General features: G+C 42.2%; 2 protein-coding genes across 9 annotated transcripts in view; one reads left to right on the top strand and one right to left on the bottom strand.

Moving 5' to 3' along the window:
* The window catches only part of LOC132159557 (balbiani ring protein 3-like), a 286577-nt gene that overhangs the window by 259533 nt on the left and 12031 nt on the right, over positions 1 to 15013 (bottom strand). The window lies entirely within an intron of this gene.
* LOC132159562 (uncharacterized) overlaps positions 1 to 15013 on the top strand; it is a 92036-nt gene that overhangs the window by 67512 nt on the left and 9511 nt on the right. The window lies entirely within an intron of this gene.

Here is a 15013-nt window from a genome sequence, read left to right as displayed (position 1 = left end):
TTTTCGTGTAAATGACAGGCCAAAACGCAGGGAAATATCTGCGTTTTCCCATCGTGTAAACGGGGCCTAAGTTGGATGATAATTGAACATCAAAACTAAATGCATCTTTAATGTTTCTCAGATTTTCTGGATCTAGTCTTAAAAAGCTATTTTGGGATAATGTACTTAAAAAGTACTGTATTTGAGGTAATGTGAATTCTGTTAAGTTCAGTCTCAATATCAGTTGCTTAATTTGTACAGTGTAAAGACCCATTTACAAGAGACAAAAATCTTTCAGCTGCTCTCAGTGTGGAAAGAGTTTCTTAAATAAAGGGGTTACGTATCACAAACTCATTCTGGAGAGAAACCGTACACATGTGACGAATGTGGGAGGAGTTTTATACAAGCAGAAGCTCTTAAATTACACCAGAAAACACACAGCGGTGAGAAAGATCATGTGTGCTTTGATTGTGGGAAGGCGTTTGCTACTCTTGTTGTACTGAAACTGCATCAGAGAATCCATACTGGAGAAAAACCTTACAAGTGTTCACACTGTGAAAAGAGATTTACTCATTCAGGAAAATTAAAAGCACATGAGGATCCACACTGGAGAAAAACAGAACGTATGCGATCAATGTGGGAGGAGTTTTACACAAGCGTACGGTCTTAAAGTACATCAGCAGTCTCATTCAGAAAAAAGAGGATATAAATGTGATCAGTGCGGTAAAATATTTGCTAGGGCATCATACTTGAAGAAGCACCTAAAAATGCATTCAGAGGAGAAGCCTCTGTTGCCCCACACAGTCAGAAAGTTTATATTGTTCATTGGCTTCTCATTAAATTACTTCAAATAAGCCCCATTAGTTCATGTTCCCACTATACGTGATCTCCATGACTAGAAATTGCTATTAATGACTTGCTTTTAATAATGGATGCATTTAACATTTAATTATACAGCATCTTTGCTGAGGATGCTTTCATGGTCTAAAAAATAATGTATAAGTAATGTATTAAAGTATATAGTAATGTGTAAGTTCCATGTAATGAAATAATATTTCCTTCCTTTCTGTCTTGCAGGATTGTTTGCAGATAATGCTGTTCTTCTTTTTCAGGTCTACAATATCGAGCTCAACAGCTCTTTTAAGAGCCAACCCTCACAAACCTTTCTAAAAACTAAAAGAGCTTTTACTGAGTCTCAGTGAATCTTGCCATGATCAGCTCTTCCCAGGTACATTTGTTTAAAATATGTTTGAATCCACATTTACTCATCAAATGCTCTGGTCTGAATCTTACTTTTAACCTAATTATGTTTAATGAACAATATTAATTGCACACAGAGTAAGTAGAGTTTATCTTGTTTCACAGAAGAGAAGGAAGACCAAGGAAATGATTTGCTCAGGATGAGGAATGAAGACAGCCATCTTGTGCTCAAACAAAAGAAGTCCTCTGGTATGTGTGTGTTGAAGCAATGCTGTGTTATGTGTTACAGCACTTTATGATGATCTCTCACAGGACAGGTCATGTCAGCCGTGATTATTCTTTCCAATGTTTTTATTTTTATTTTATTTTTTATTTGATACAGCTATTATAATTATAGCATGTTTGCAAAGTGTGACTGGAACATTTCTAATCTTAAGTTTTTTAAAAAACACCCTGTTTTTCTTAAAAGCATAGAAGTGTCATAAAAGTGGTTTAATTGATATAAACACCAATTGACATTATCTCATTGTTTTGTAAATGTTGTGTTATAAATTGTGAATTGATAGTTGATTGGTTTGAAGCAAGGCCTTACACTCCACAGACTAAAACACATTTGTGAGAGAAGTCAGGAACTTTGGAGAAAGATTCTAAAGGAAAAAGACACATTTACTGCAACATTAGATCAGTTCTCTGAGTCTCTGAGAACTAAACATGCTAATGGAGTCTCATGAGCAAGACCTTTGCCTCTGTAATTTTTTCTTAATTCTTGCAGAATGAAATTGTTTATTGCAGTATTTTAACAATTTTACTTTGTACAGATGATCTCATCAGCCAAATGAGGGGTTTTGACCAAGTGATGCTCTTGAAAGGAGTGAAAGAAGAGGATGTGGTAAATTGTCTTCAGAGAAAAAGCTTCTCTAAAGGTCTTAAAGCAGCTTGAAGAATGGTAAGTGTACAGTACTACAAGGGTCATAGTTGCTCACCCTGCTACAATCACACAGAACATAAGCTGAGCTCTCTGTCCATTAAACAACTTCATCTGGATTGTTTGTTTCACTTTGACCAGGTCTGGGATGTTAGGACTGAGAGATCCTCTGACTGAGAACAAGCTACACCACATCAGTGCTGGATATCAACCACAAACTGTTTCCAGACACGAGAGAAGAAGATCATGATGGGGAGATGAAACCAGTTTAGATGTGATGATAAGGAATCATTATTTTCTGAAACAGTATCACATGTCTTATATGTATCACATGATCTGTATCACAGTTGACTGAATGGGACTGTGTGACTTTTAAGGACATCACTCATCTGTGTGAACTGATTAATATGAGGTTAATGTATTTTTGATGATGATTATTTTCCTTGAATCTTATCTGTCTTGATGCTACTTTATCAACTTTATAGTCTATGCTTCAATAAAGTGAATATGGTGAATATTGTGTTCTGAAGATTCTTGGTAAACACGTAATTTTACTAGGTAGGCTCATATGTGTTTATTTTAGTCTTGAAAAAATACATATTAATTATCGGGATTATTTTTTACTTAAGACATAAAAATATTTGATCAGATTAATGACATCTGGGACATCAATACACCAGAAAGTTATTGTTTATATTTAGTAACAAATGCCAATTGTTTTGTGAGAGAAAGGGAGTTACGAGATTAATTATTTTACATTACAAGATGGTGCCATGGGCTTTATTGTTACAAACACTTGAGGGATAACTGAGAATGTAGCAGGAATGATCAATGTGGATCTTGAACTGTATTCAAACCAAGAGCATGCACATTACTGATGTCCAGCACGTGAGGAGCAAGACAAGGGGGTGAGGAGGACATTTTTACACTGATTTTTGCTAATTAGTTTATTTATATATATATATATATATATATATATATATATATATATATATATATATATATATATATATATATATATAATGAATGAATTTGTCCTTGTGTAATAGTGAAGTATCACAATGTGTATACATTGTCCTTGATTACTGCTTAACAGTGGGGAATAGATAATGGCATGTTGTTGCAGGTTCATCCATTATATTTATTGCTGTTTACTTCAAAAATCTATTATTTTTAATATTAAATCATTTCTTTATAATTTTGTCCATGTTTCATCAGATGGCCTCACAATGTCCTGTCAAAAGCTTTCCTAGTCATGATGTAAAAAAGTTGGTCTGTGAAAACTGTCAGATATAAATGTGACTCAGCTCAGTTTGTTGTCCATGATGAGGAGAATACATATATGTTGGTTTTACTGCCCTTCTACCCCCAGGGGCCCAGTAGCACCCCCCGAAAGAGCCAAAAACTGTACATTTCAAATGGCTGTAAATCAGAGTCCAATTAACGAATCAAAGCGTAAATCAGCAGGATTACTACTTATGCTATGCTGATAAAATAATGCTGGGCACAGTTTTCAGAAATAAATGGAAAGGTGGCATAAAGGCATTTTAAATATTGCTCACTCTAAAATATAAAATTTCATCATGCCTCTCAAATATATCATAGTGGTTTACACAATGAACATATTAATATGTCCAGTTTACCATTAAATATATTATTTATTTCATTTCGTTAATAAAACGTTTTAAACTACATTACCCATAAGCCTCCGTCATTCTATCTATGGAAAAGGAAAACTAGGCGCTGTTTTTTGTAGTTCGTTGAAGTTATTCTTAGGGTTAGGGTTACGATCTCAGATTTTTCTCAACATAGAAACACTTCATTGTTGACTTAATATATTTACTAATGTGATAATAGCAGCAAAACATACTTTTGTAACATGGTGCGCTGTTTAATATGGGTTAAAAAATAGTCCAACCACAGACAGTCCTGCGGTGACAAGGGACATTCACAGCCAATGACATCAAAGCTGAGGAGTGTCATCACACCTCCTTAACCATTTATGGTCATTCATGAGCGCTGTATTCCATTTTTCGGTTAAAGGGATAGATTGGTTAACAATAAATTAAATTTGCCACCTATTAGATAGTGTTTTATTAACGTCTACACTTTCTTCCAACAATAATGCAAATACAGAAATTATTGTTACTCAGCTTGACAAAAATTAGGCAATATTGATGTGCACATGTGTATATACAACTACACATGTGATGTGAACTGCACAGTCACAGTTGTATCTTATCTAACCAATAGATTCATTTCATTCAATTTAAAAGATACATTTTTTTCCTGACCAAAGACAAGTGCATTTACTAATAAAAAGTAAAGAGTGAAATTAAGTTATTAAATTATTCACATTTGTTTCTGTGATTTGCCTTGCTTTACCAATTGATCTCTAGGAATAAAAACTGAAATAAAGCATAATGAATATACATAATTTTGTAAGAATTTTCCAGTATTTATTGATATGTCAAACTCATTTAAAGACAAAGTGCGCATATTACTGCACTTTCACCAAGCTCGTTTTTGAAGAATAAAACTATGAAGAATAAAAAGGCAGGTATGTTGTAAACATTAACAATTTTCAGTATGCAAATACTTTTATTAAAAAACAAAACAGTACAAATACGGTACATGTCTTTCAGAGAACACCGTAAAAAGATACATTTTCTTTAACAATTCTATTGACCAAAAAGTGATACAACACAATGTAAATGTTTCCAACTCAGAAAATAACACCATGAAAACATGCATGTCAAGTGTGCAATATCATCTATAAAACTCAATCAGCACAGCATCAAATAAACACTGATTGTCCGAACAATGGAAGAAAGATAAAGTGTTCAGGAAAACAAACACCTGCTACATAAAAATGCAGAAATATAACTTTAAGAATAACATCATTCACTTCATGACTGGAACTAGGGGATGGCTGTGCATGAATATGTCCTTTACTAAAACTCCTGATGAGAACTGATGCTTTTTTTATGATAAAAGCACCAGAAGTAAAGTTTACTGTATGAAGCTTGAAAAAGAGAACACAATGCTTTATCAATATGATAAATACTATTTTTAACTATTGTTGTCATCACTGGTTATGTATACAGTACAGTATATGGGTTGCTGGAAGGTCACAATGTATTCATTATAAGCTTAATTAAAACAAAGTTACATCTGCAAAAATCAAACCACTGCAGAGTCTAAAGTCACTGATCCAGGAACCATTTCTGTGTGTGTGTGGGGGGGGGGGGGGATAAAGAGTTAAAGAGGTGAGTCCTTGTGCATGATGGAGAACTACAATGTTATCTGCAAGCAATCCTGTAAGACAGAAAGGAAATATTATTTCATTACATGCAACATTACTGTGTTTTTTTTTTTAGACCACGAAACCATCCTCTGCAAAGATGCTGTATAATTAAATGTTAAATGCATCCATTATTAAAAGCAAGTCATTAATAGCAATTTCTAGTCATGGAGATCACGTATAGTGGGAACATGAACTGATGGGGCTTATTTGAAGTAATTTAATGAGAAGCCAATGAACAATATAAACTTTCTGACTGTGTGGGGCTACTGATTTTCCAATATTGTGACAGTGTCAGATGAAATTGTCCAAGGGCTTGTACAATATCATACAAGTGTTAAATTGAATTACTGAATTATTAAGACTTTGATGTGCGACTGTATTTAGGGATCATTTTAAAGACTTTTCCCCTTTCCAAATACCCACACTTGAGGTCTTAGTCACTTGAGAGCATGTGTACGTGACCCCTGTCCCCGGTCTTAATAATGCCAAAGCACAGCGACCTTAACACACACTAAACCTCTCAATACTGCTCCGGAGCGCTACACAACGCTTAGTGTATCCCATCATGCATCATGTTTTGGAATAAATTTGGACTTTTTGCAGAGATCTCACAGGTGGTCACGCAAACCTGCAAAGTTGCAAAGTTGCAATGCAAAGTTGAAACGAACTTTGTCATGTTAAGATCGACACACACTTGTGATCTTCATGCTCACTTGGGCCAAATAAAGGAAATGTGCAAAGATGGCAAGTGTGGGTATTTGGACCGTACAACAGTTTAAGAAACAACAAATGCTGTGCAAATGATAACAGCAGGAATGTTTGATAAAAGGGACAAACTATCACAGACCAACCTGCCTCTGCAGCTTTCTGTCTTCTCCATTTCTGAAGGAATACCTCTCCACAAACACCACTGGGGTGACTGCTTCCTTTACGTCTTTTCAGCTAAAAAATAAATACAAGGGAAGAGAAAATTAAACAGAATTATATACAGAATGTTAATAGTGATCTGTGAGCAAAATATTTAAGATAAAACTAGTATGAATGAACTGCAAGATGGGAATTTTTTTTTTTGATTTACATTAAAAAAGGTATTACAAGCATGGTACAGTAAATGTGATTACTGTGAAATATGTCATGTAAAACCACATTAAAACACTACCATTACACTGGTACAACTATAGTTATTTTGGTGATTATTGTGCTATTACGAAACCATAGTAAAACTACAGTTACTGTGGTAAAAAAACATGGTAAATGTCTTGTTTACTGGGTTTTACCTACTATAGTAGGTGTCATGGTTACCATGATTTTACTACAAATACAACTTACATCTTTGAACCTGAAATGAATATAAAACGTAACCCAGGTCTATGGCACGTCACGCGACAGATAGAGTTTAATCACCCCAGTTAGCAGCTGTGTTCATTTAGTTAAACACAATGAAACTCAAAGACAGCCTCGGATGACCGATATAATACAGAGAGTAAACATAAGGCGCTCATTTGATTAATAAAGAAGACAGAATACATTTTATAACAGGCATTAAAAGAGCATATTTACTACTACTCACCATAGACTGTATAACTCACCCAACCTGCGGCTCTTGTAAACTGATGGCAAGTATCGCGATGTGTGCTGAATGAGACTTCTTGAACGTGATTTCATAGCGATAAACATCTCATGTCAGTGACGCTAGAGGCGCTTGACCACGTTTCAGTTTCCCTTTCATAGGTCACTTCGATGCTGCGGTGACGTCACCACGTATGGGAACACCTTCGGTGTGACGAATGTCTGAAGCCCTATACCATCCCGCCAATCCTATTGGCCAAATAGCGCGTGGCACCGCCCAGTCATGCGTAGGCATATATATACCTGGTGCCGCGCGCCATTTACCTCAGATTTCATTCCTTCAGTACGAAGCGAATCTTCTGTGCCCTATTGTCTCGCGTTCTCAGCGAATCATCACGAGCAGTATACTCCTCTCCGCGGACGCGATGAGTTTTAAGAAGTGCAAGGACCCGTGTACCAGGTACATCGTTCAGGGGGACACTCATGACAGGTGCGTAGTCTGCCTAGGCTTACACCACGCACAGGAGGCGCTTAGCGGCCTTTCTTCATGCCCCCATTGCGATGGCCTGCGACTCAGGGTCCTTCGCTCGAGGGTAGATGTATTCTCCGATGTCGCCGTGTCTAACCCCCGCCACACCACTTCTGCGACTGCCGAGGCACCGCACGAGGTGATAGCTTGGGGTGACACGTGTGACATGGAGCTCGAGGACAGTTCAGCGATGGAAAATTACTCTCCACATCGCTCGCTCTCCCCTACCCTAATACACAGGAAAACTTTTGAACCTGTCGTTTTCTCCTGTGAGGATTTACGGCCCACACCGGGGGCATGTAGTGCCATCTCCTTCGGTTGTGACCGTCATGATGACGACGTTCTTTCCACTGCGGCCTCGGGGTCTGAGGACTTCGCGGCCGACACGAGCCCTCTCCCTCCTAGTGGACAGGAGAGGCGTGTTTCCCCCTCCTACAGTGAGCTGTTGGATGTGGTTTCCCGTGCAGTGGTTACATTGGGGCTGGAATGGGAGGTTGAGAAGGCCGAGGCCCAACCTTCTTCGAAGCTGGACGACCGTTTTCTAACTAGTCGGACACCTGCGCAGCCCCGGAGGCCTTTACCCTTTTTCCCGGACCTCCACCAGGAGGTTTCGAGGTCCTGGAAACAGCCGTTTGCGGCGCGCATCACGAACGCTGCAGCCGCGGATTTCGCCACCATTTCGAGCATGGCGAGTCACGGCTATACAGCGATACCGCCGATAGAAGAGACTCTCGCCGAACATCTTGCGCCTAATTCGGCCGCGGCGTGGAAGTCCCGCCCCCTCCTCCCCTCGAAGGCGTGTCGAGTCACGTCTAGCTTAGTGGGAAAATCCTATATGGCCGCTGGTCAAGCGGCTGCTTCGCTTCATTCCATGGCGATCCTTCAGGCCTACCAAGCGGAGCTGTTAAAAGGATTGGACGAGGGGGACGGCATTACACCTGAGGCGGTCAAGGAACTACGGCGAGCTACTGATTTGGCGCTTCGTGCTACCAAACATACTGCTCGAGCAGTGGGCCGTTCCATGGCTGGATTAATTACGGTTGAGCGCCACCTCTGGCTTAATCTCACCGATATAAAGGAAAAAGATAAATCTTTCCTCATGGATGCCCCTGTGTCTAAGGACGGTTTATTTGGAGAGGCGGTCACTTCAGTGGTGGAGAAGTTCACAGCAGCGAAACAACAATCAGCCGCTTTCCGCCAGCTGATTCCCCGCAGACCCAGAGAGGTTGAACGCCGTCAGGCGCCCGCGCGTTCTCGCTCAACCTCCTCTCACCGCCAGCAAGTGCCCTCTCGGGAAGAGCCTTCACCTATGGCGCCCCCTCGCAAGGACTGGGGCCCTAGGGTTGTTCCACCGGCTCAACAACGCCAGCGAAAAAGATTGAACCTGAGTTCGACGGCCAAGGCCTCTCGCCCTCGGGCACATAACAGCAGCTCCTGATTTTTTCGCTGCCTGCCAGGGACTGTGCCCTCCGCTAGAGAGCGCTGTTGGACCGCTTTCGCGCATCCAACACTCTCATTGCAGTCCCCACGCTCAAACCCTGACTGTTTCGCCGCAAACAGCGCCTCGAACAGCATTGGAGCCAACTGTAACACCAATCGCTTCCTCAGACACTATGCACGATCCAGTTTTCAGAGCTCGAGGAGCGCTTCAAAGGGTCTTCATCGAACGGCCCGTCATGACGGCTCGCTCAGCCGCCGCTGTTTCGCTAGCGGCAGAGCCCGATGCTCAATCTGTTGGCCTAATTCCTGCCGTGGACATGTTTCAGGATTACGTACAACGAGATACAACGCCTGCTCTGCATATACTTCCCCTGTGCACGAACACCATGAGTCTTTCGTGCCCGGACATTTCTATGTGTGCAACAGCGCTGCAGGAAACGAACATGTTGAAACCGCTAATATTGTTTCGGGCCGCGTGGGAACGCTTGCCCGGCATTTCTCAATGGGTGTTACGCACAATTTGTCACGGATACACCATTCAGTTTCGGAAAGGCCCGCCCCCTTTCCGCGGAATTCTCTCCACGGTGATAAAACCGATGGACATGGCGGTGCTGAGACAGGAAATGTTAGCTCTACTGAGCAAAGGGGCTATAGAAGAAGTACACCCCTCTCAGATGGAGTCAGGGTTTTACAGCCGTTATTTTGTGGTACCAAAAAAGGACGGCGGATTACGACCCATTCTGGATTTACGCCGTCTAAATCTTACACTCAGGTCGAGCAAATTCAAGATGTTGACGGTAAAATCTATTTTGTCTCAGATTCAACCAAACGACTGGTTTGTCACGATCGATCTGAAGGATGCTTACTTTCATATTCAGATCATCGAGAGACACCGGAAGTTCCTCAGATTCGCTTTGGAGGGCAAAGCGTATCAGTACCGCGTTCTTCCCTTTGGCTTAGCGCTAGCTCCCCGTACATTCTCAAAATGCATGGACGCAGCTCTGGCCCCGTTGCGGCTCCGGGGCGTCCGTGTGTTAAACTATCTGGACGACTGGCTGGTGTTAGCGCACTCTCAGACTCAAGCACACTCTCATCGAGATATTGTGCTAAATCATTTACACAGCCTGGGTTTACGCGCAAACTTCCAGAAGAGTGTATTAATCCCCTCTCAACGGATTACCTTTCTGGGAGTAGATTTGGACTCTCGCGCGATGACAGCGAAGCTTTCTGCCCCGCGCGCTCAGTCGATTATGTCATGCGTTCAGCACTTCAGGGCGGGTCACACAGTGACAGTGAGACTGTGCCTCAGACTACTAGGTCTAATGGCGGCGGCGCTTCCCGTGATTCACCTGGGTTTGCTTTACATGCGCCCGTTTCAGTGGTGGACGAAACGACAGAATATTTCACCCCGTTGTTCTCCGCATCGAACGATCTCGGTGACGCGGAGGTGTGTGATGTCGTTAAAGCAATGGACATCAGCCGAATTTCTCCTCACCGGGGTTCGGCTGGGAATTGTGCTTCCCGAGAGACTGTCACGACAGACGCGTCTTTGACCGGGTGGGGAGCTGTTTGTCAGGGGCGCCCAGCCCACGGAGTGTGGACAGCGGCACAACGCAGCTGGCACATAAACAAATTGGAATTACTGGCGGTTTTTCTGGCTCTCCAGTATTTTTCGAGTCTACTGACCGACCGTCATGTGCTTCTCAGAACGGACAACACTGCGGTCGTGGCTTATCTGAACCATCAGGGAGGATTACGTTCTCGCCCTCTGTGCAGACTGGCGAGGCGGATTCTTCTTTGGTCTCACGACAAATTTCTGTCGATCCGGGCTGTTCACATCCCCGGACGACTGAACTTCGGAGCGGATTTATTATCCAGGCAGACTCTGGAACAAGGGGAATGGAGATTACACCCCCAAACGGTGAATCACCTATGGCATATTTTCGGGGAAGCGGAAGTGGATTTATTCGCGTCGAGCACGACTACGCATTGCCCGCTATGGTTCTCCCTGAGCCCTCCATCACCCCTGGGTCTGGATGCGCTAGCTCACAGCTGGCCCAGGACCAGCTTGTATGCGTTTCCTCCGATTCGGCTAGTCCCAGCGGTATTATGCAGAATACGGCGGGACAGAGTGGGACAGCTGTTGCTGGTGGCTCCGCGATGGCACACACAGCCATGGTTTGCGGATCTCATCAATCTGTTAGCGGGCTCTCCGGTGGAGATTCCCCTCAGACGGGATTTATTATCGCAAGCACAGGGACGGATCTGGCATCCCAGACCAGATCTGTGGAACCTGTGGGCGTGGCCTCTGAGCGGAGTGAGTTGATATGTCCCGGTCTTTCTGCTGAAACTACCGAGACTATATTGAACTCTAGAGCAGTTTCTACGAGACGCTTATATGCTTTCAAGTGGAAACTGTTTATGACATGGTGTGAAACTCATGATGTGGATCCAGTTTACTGCCCTGTGGCTTCAGTACTGGAATTTCTTCAAGACCGTTTTTCGGAGGGATTGACACCAGCCACCTTGAAGGTTTATGTGGCAGCTATCTCAGCTCACCATGAGCATATAGGTGGTGTTTCAGTGGGTCGTCACCCACTGGTTTCTCGCTTTATACAGGGTGCGCGACGGTTGAGGCCTTTCCGCCCTGTGCGAGTTCCTTCATGGGATTTATCCATTGTGTTACTGGGTTTGTCAGGGCATCCGTTTGAGCCCCTGGAAACTGTATCGGATAAGCTCCTGTCTCTTAAGACACTTCTTCTCATGGCTTTATCCTCCCTTAAAAGAGTTGGGGATTTACAGGCTCTCTCTGTCTCACCCTCGTGCATGGAGTTTGCACCAGGCTCTGTGAAAGTGTTGTTGCGACCTAGGCCTAATTATGTTCCTAAGGTCGCGTCTAATCCTTTTCATTTTCAGCAGGTGGTCCTGGAGGCCTTTTCTCCTGCTGCGACAGAGTCTGGAGATCTAAGTCTTTGCCCTGTGAGGGCGTTGAAGACTTATGTGGATCGCACTGCCCCATGGCGTGAGTCTGACCAGCTGTTTGTCTGTTTTGGACATAAGAATAAGGGCCATGCAGTTACGAAACAGCGCATGTCCCATTGGCTGGTGGAGGCTATTTCCTTGGCCTATGAGGCGCGCGGGCTCGCTTCGCCCTTAGGAGTAAAAGGTCATTCCACAAGAGCAGTGGCTTCTTCTCAAGCCTTTCTCAGTGGATCTTCTATGGATGATATCTGTGCTGCGGCAGGTTGGTCCTCACCGAGCACTTTTATCAGGTCTTACAGTCTGGATGTGAGGATGGCCCCTGGCTCCCGGGTTCTCTCCGCTTGAGCAGATGCTTCCTTGGATCCAAGCTATCAGGTACGTCAGGCGTGATGGTATAGCGTTCCCATACGTGGTGACGTCACCGCAGCATCGAAGTGACCTATGAAAGGGAACATCTCGGTTACGTATGTAACCTTGGTTCCCTGAATAGGGAACGAGATGCTGCGGTTCTGGCCGTGCCGTACCTTGATAGTTTTCTTCCCTTCTCGTCATGAAATCTGAGGTAAATGGCGCGCGGCACCAGGTATATATATGCCTACGCATGACTGGGCGGTGCCACGCGCTATTTGGCCAATAGGATTGGCGGGATGGTATAGGGCTTCAGACATTCGTCACACCGAAGGTGTTCCCATACGTGGTGACGTCACCGCAGCATCTCGTTCCCTATTCAGGGAACCAAGGTTACATACGTAACCGAGATGTTTTGACGCTTTGGGAGTGAGAATGGGTTGACGCACAGCGCGTGATGCGCGTGGTGGGAGTGGCGGCGCTGTATATTAATTATGTATTATTATTATTATTTAGGTCTTTTTCGGTTATTATTTCGAAGCTGTGTTGATTTGCTGTTTATTGATATTTTTAAACTATAAAGCTACATCTATCAACATTTATTTAGATGTTATCATTGTATTCATTCATTTCTTTATTTTAATTATATTATTTCGGTCTTATTACCAGTGAAATATTACAGTAAGCCAGAACACGGGCCGAGCGGGGCTCATTCTAAGCCCATTAGCCACAATCCAACGCGGACATTCATATCACAGAATCTGACAGCGATCAGCGGCTCATCAGCGACAGCATTTTAAGCAGCCTTTACAATAACCTTAATAAAAACTTTTAACTTTAGAGTCTAAAGTAAAAAAAAAGATCTGTAGGCCTATCTCTGCTAGTTTATTTATTTATTTATTTTATTTATTTATTTATTTATTTTTTATTTAAACTATATTGTTTCTAAATGTGAAAATGTGTTACAGTTATGTGTCAAGGACTTGATATTGATTTCTGTAATTTAAAAAGAATCTAGGCCTATGAAAAAAAAAACAATAAAAAAGTAAAAAAAAATAACCATTGCGCATTTTACAGCATTTTTACATTTTAATATGTGTTTTTGTCACCAGCAACACAGTATGTTGCTCAGTTTTGTTACAGTAAGTTAAGATCCGATTTTTTTTTAAGTAAGTTTCTTCTATTGTCCTGTGGAAAAAAATAAAAATAAATAAATAATCAGAAAATATCGTGCTGATGCACGAAATCCAATTGAAATGCATTAGTTTAAAAAACGTGCTGCAATCATGAAAATAACGAAAATAAATGTGTCCCTGCCACAAATAAATAGATTAATTTACGTGACCAAATCACAAACTGCCGTGAGACTGGAGGTGTTTCTCAATGTCAAGGAAGGATCCTCGGAAGCCAGTATTCCGAGGATGCTACGTCATCGACATCCGTTGAAGGACTGTTCCAATGTCAAGGATCCTCGGAATTTCAACCAAGGACTGAGTCCTTCGTTCGAAGAATATCCCATACACAGGAAAGGATGCATATGTGTATCCTTCGCGCTCTCAAATAACCCACAATCCTATGCGCGCAGCTTTGCTATCTTGTTCAAAAATTCAAAAATACAGCGTTATTCAAACGGACCTTTTCACTGACATAATGACGCAATTACGTGCACTTGCTAGCCTGTTCCATTTACGTGTTCTCCAAATGCTTAAGAGGAGTCTCGCCTAGCCTCTGAAGGAAGTGACTTGGAAGGACACGTCCTGCCAAGGAAGGATCCTTGACATTGAGAAACACCTTGGGTTTCCGTGTGTGGACCACGGAAGATGAGTGTCATTGACTTACGTTAGAGTTATCCGTGATCTCAGCACAGACTCACTCCGTGCTCCTATCACAGATTTTAGTTCTGACTATAGCCAAAATGTGTGTAAAACGCCATCAAACTGGATTTTATTATGACAGGACGAGAAAAAATGTCAAGTTAATTACATGCCATTGCAACAGAGTCGACAAGAAAAGCTTTTAAGTTCCTAAACAATCCAGCAACATTACAACATCCAGTGAGTGAGGTCAGGTTGTTGAGGTCCGTGGTGCCACCACGGGACTTTGGTTAGGCTAACTGAAACAAACTGAATTTTTATGTTGACAGGACAATGCAATAACTACAATAACTGTCTGGTTAACGTCATTATGGCATGTGATGTTGGAAAAGAAACAAATACTTCAAATGTTGCGTTTCCAAATGAGAAAGCACGTCCGTTGAGCGAGTTACTCCGTCATTGAAACGGGTATCCGTGTGTGGACCACGGAAGGTCAGTGTCATTGACTTGGGTTGGAGATATATCCGTGGTTTCACGGATTTTGAGTTAAGGGCCCGTGGACATTTCACGGAATTCTGTGAGACTAGGTTTGTACTTTGTGTGGAAAGAGCTTTATATGGATGAAAAGACACAGTGGTGTGAAGACCTTTAGTTCAGATCATCAACTGAAACAGCACCAGACAATTCACACTGGAGAAAAAACTTAAACTGGAGAACAAACTGCGTTAGTGTTTACACTGTGACAAGAGTAAATCAGCCGGGATCATCAACCGTAGACCAACTCAGACCTGTAGAACTCACCTTCTCACATAGAGGACCCATGACTGGTCGATTATATACAATGAAACTTGATAAAAATGGCCATTTGTTGGCTTTTTTTTTCTTAAAGATTTAAAACCCAAGTATCAGTGTTCCAGCTG

Source organism: Carassius carassius, chromosome 16 (assembly GCF_963082965.1).
Source record: "Carassius carassius chromosome 16, fCarCar2.1, whole genome shotgun sequence".
In the NCBI taxonomy this organism is placed as follows: domain Eukaryota; kingdom Metazoa; phylum Chordata; class Actinopteri; order Cypriniformes; family Cyprinidae; genus Carassius; species Carassius carassius.
The sequence above is the reverse complement of the archived record's forward strand: the minus strand, read 5'-3'. Positions and strand labels throughout refer to the sequence as shown.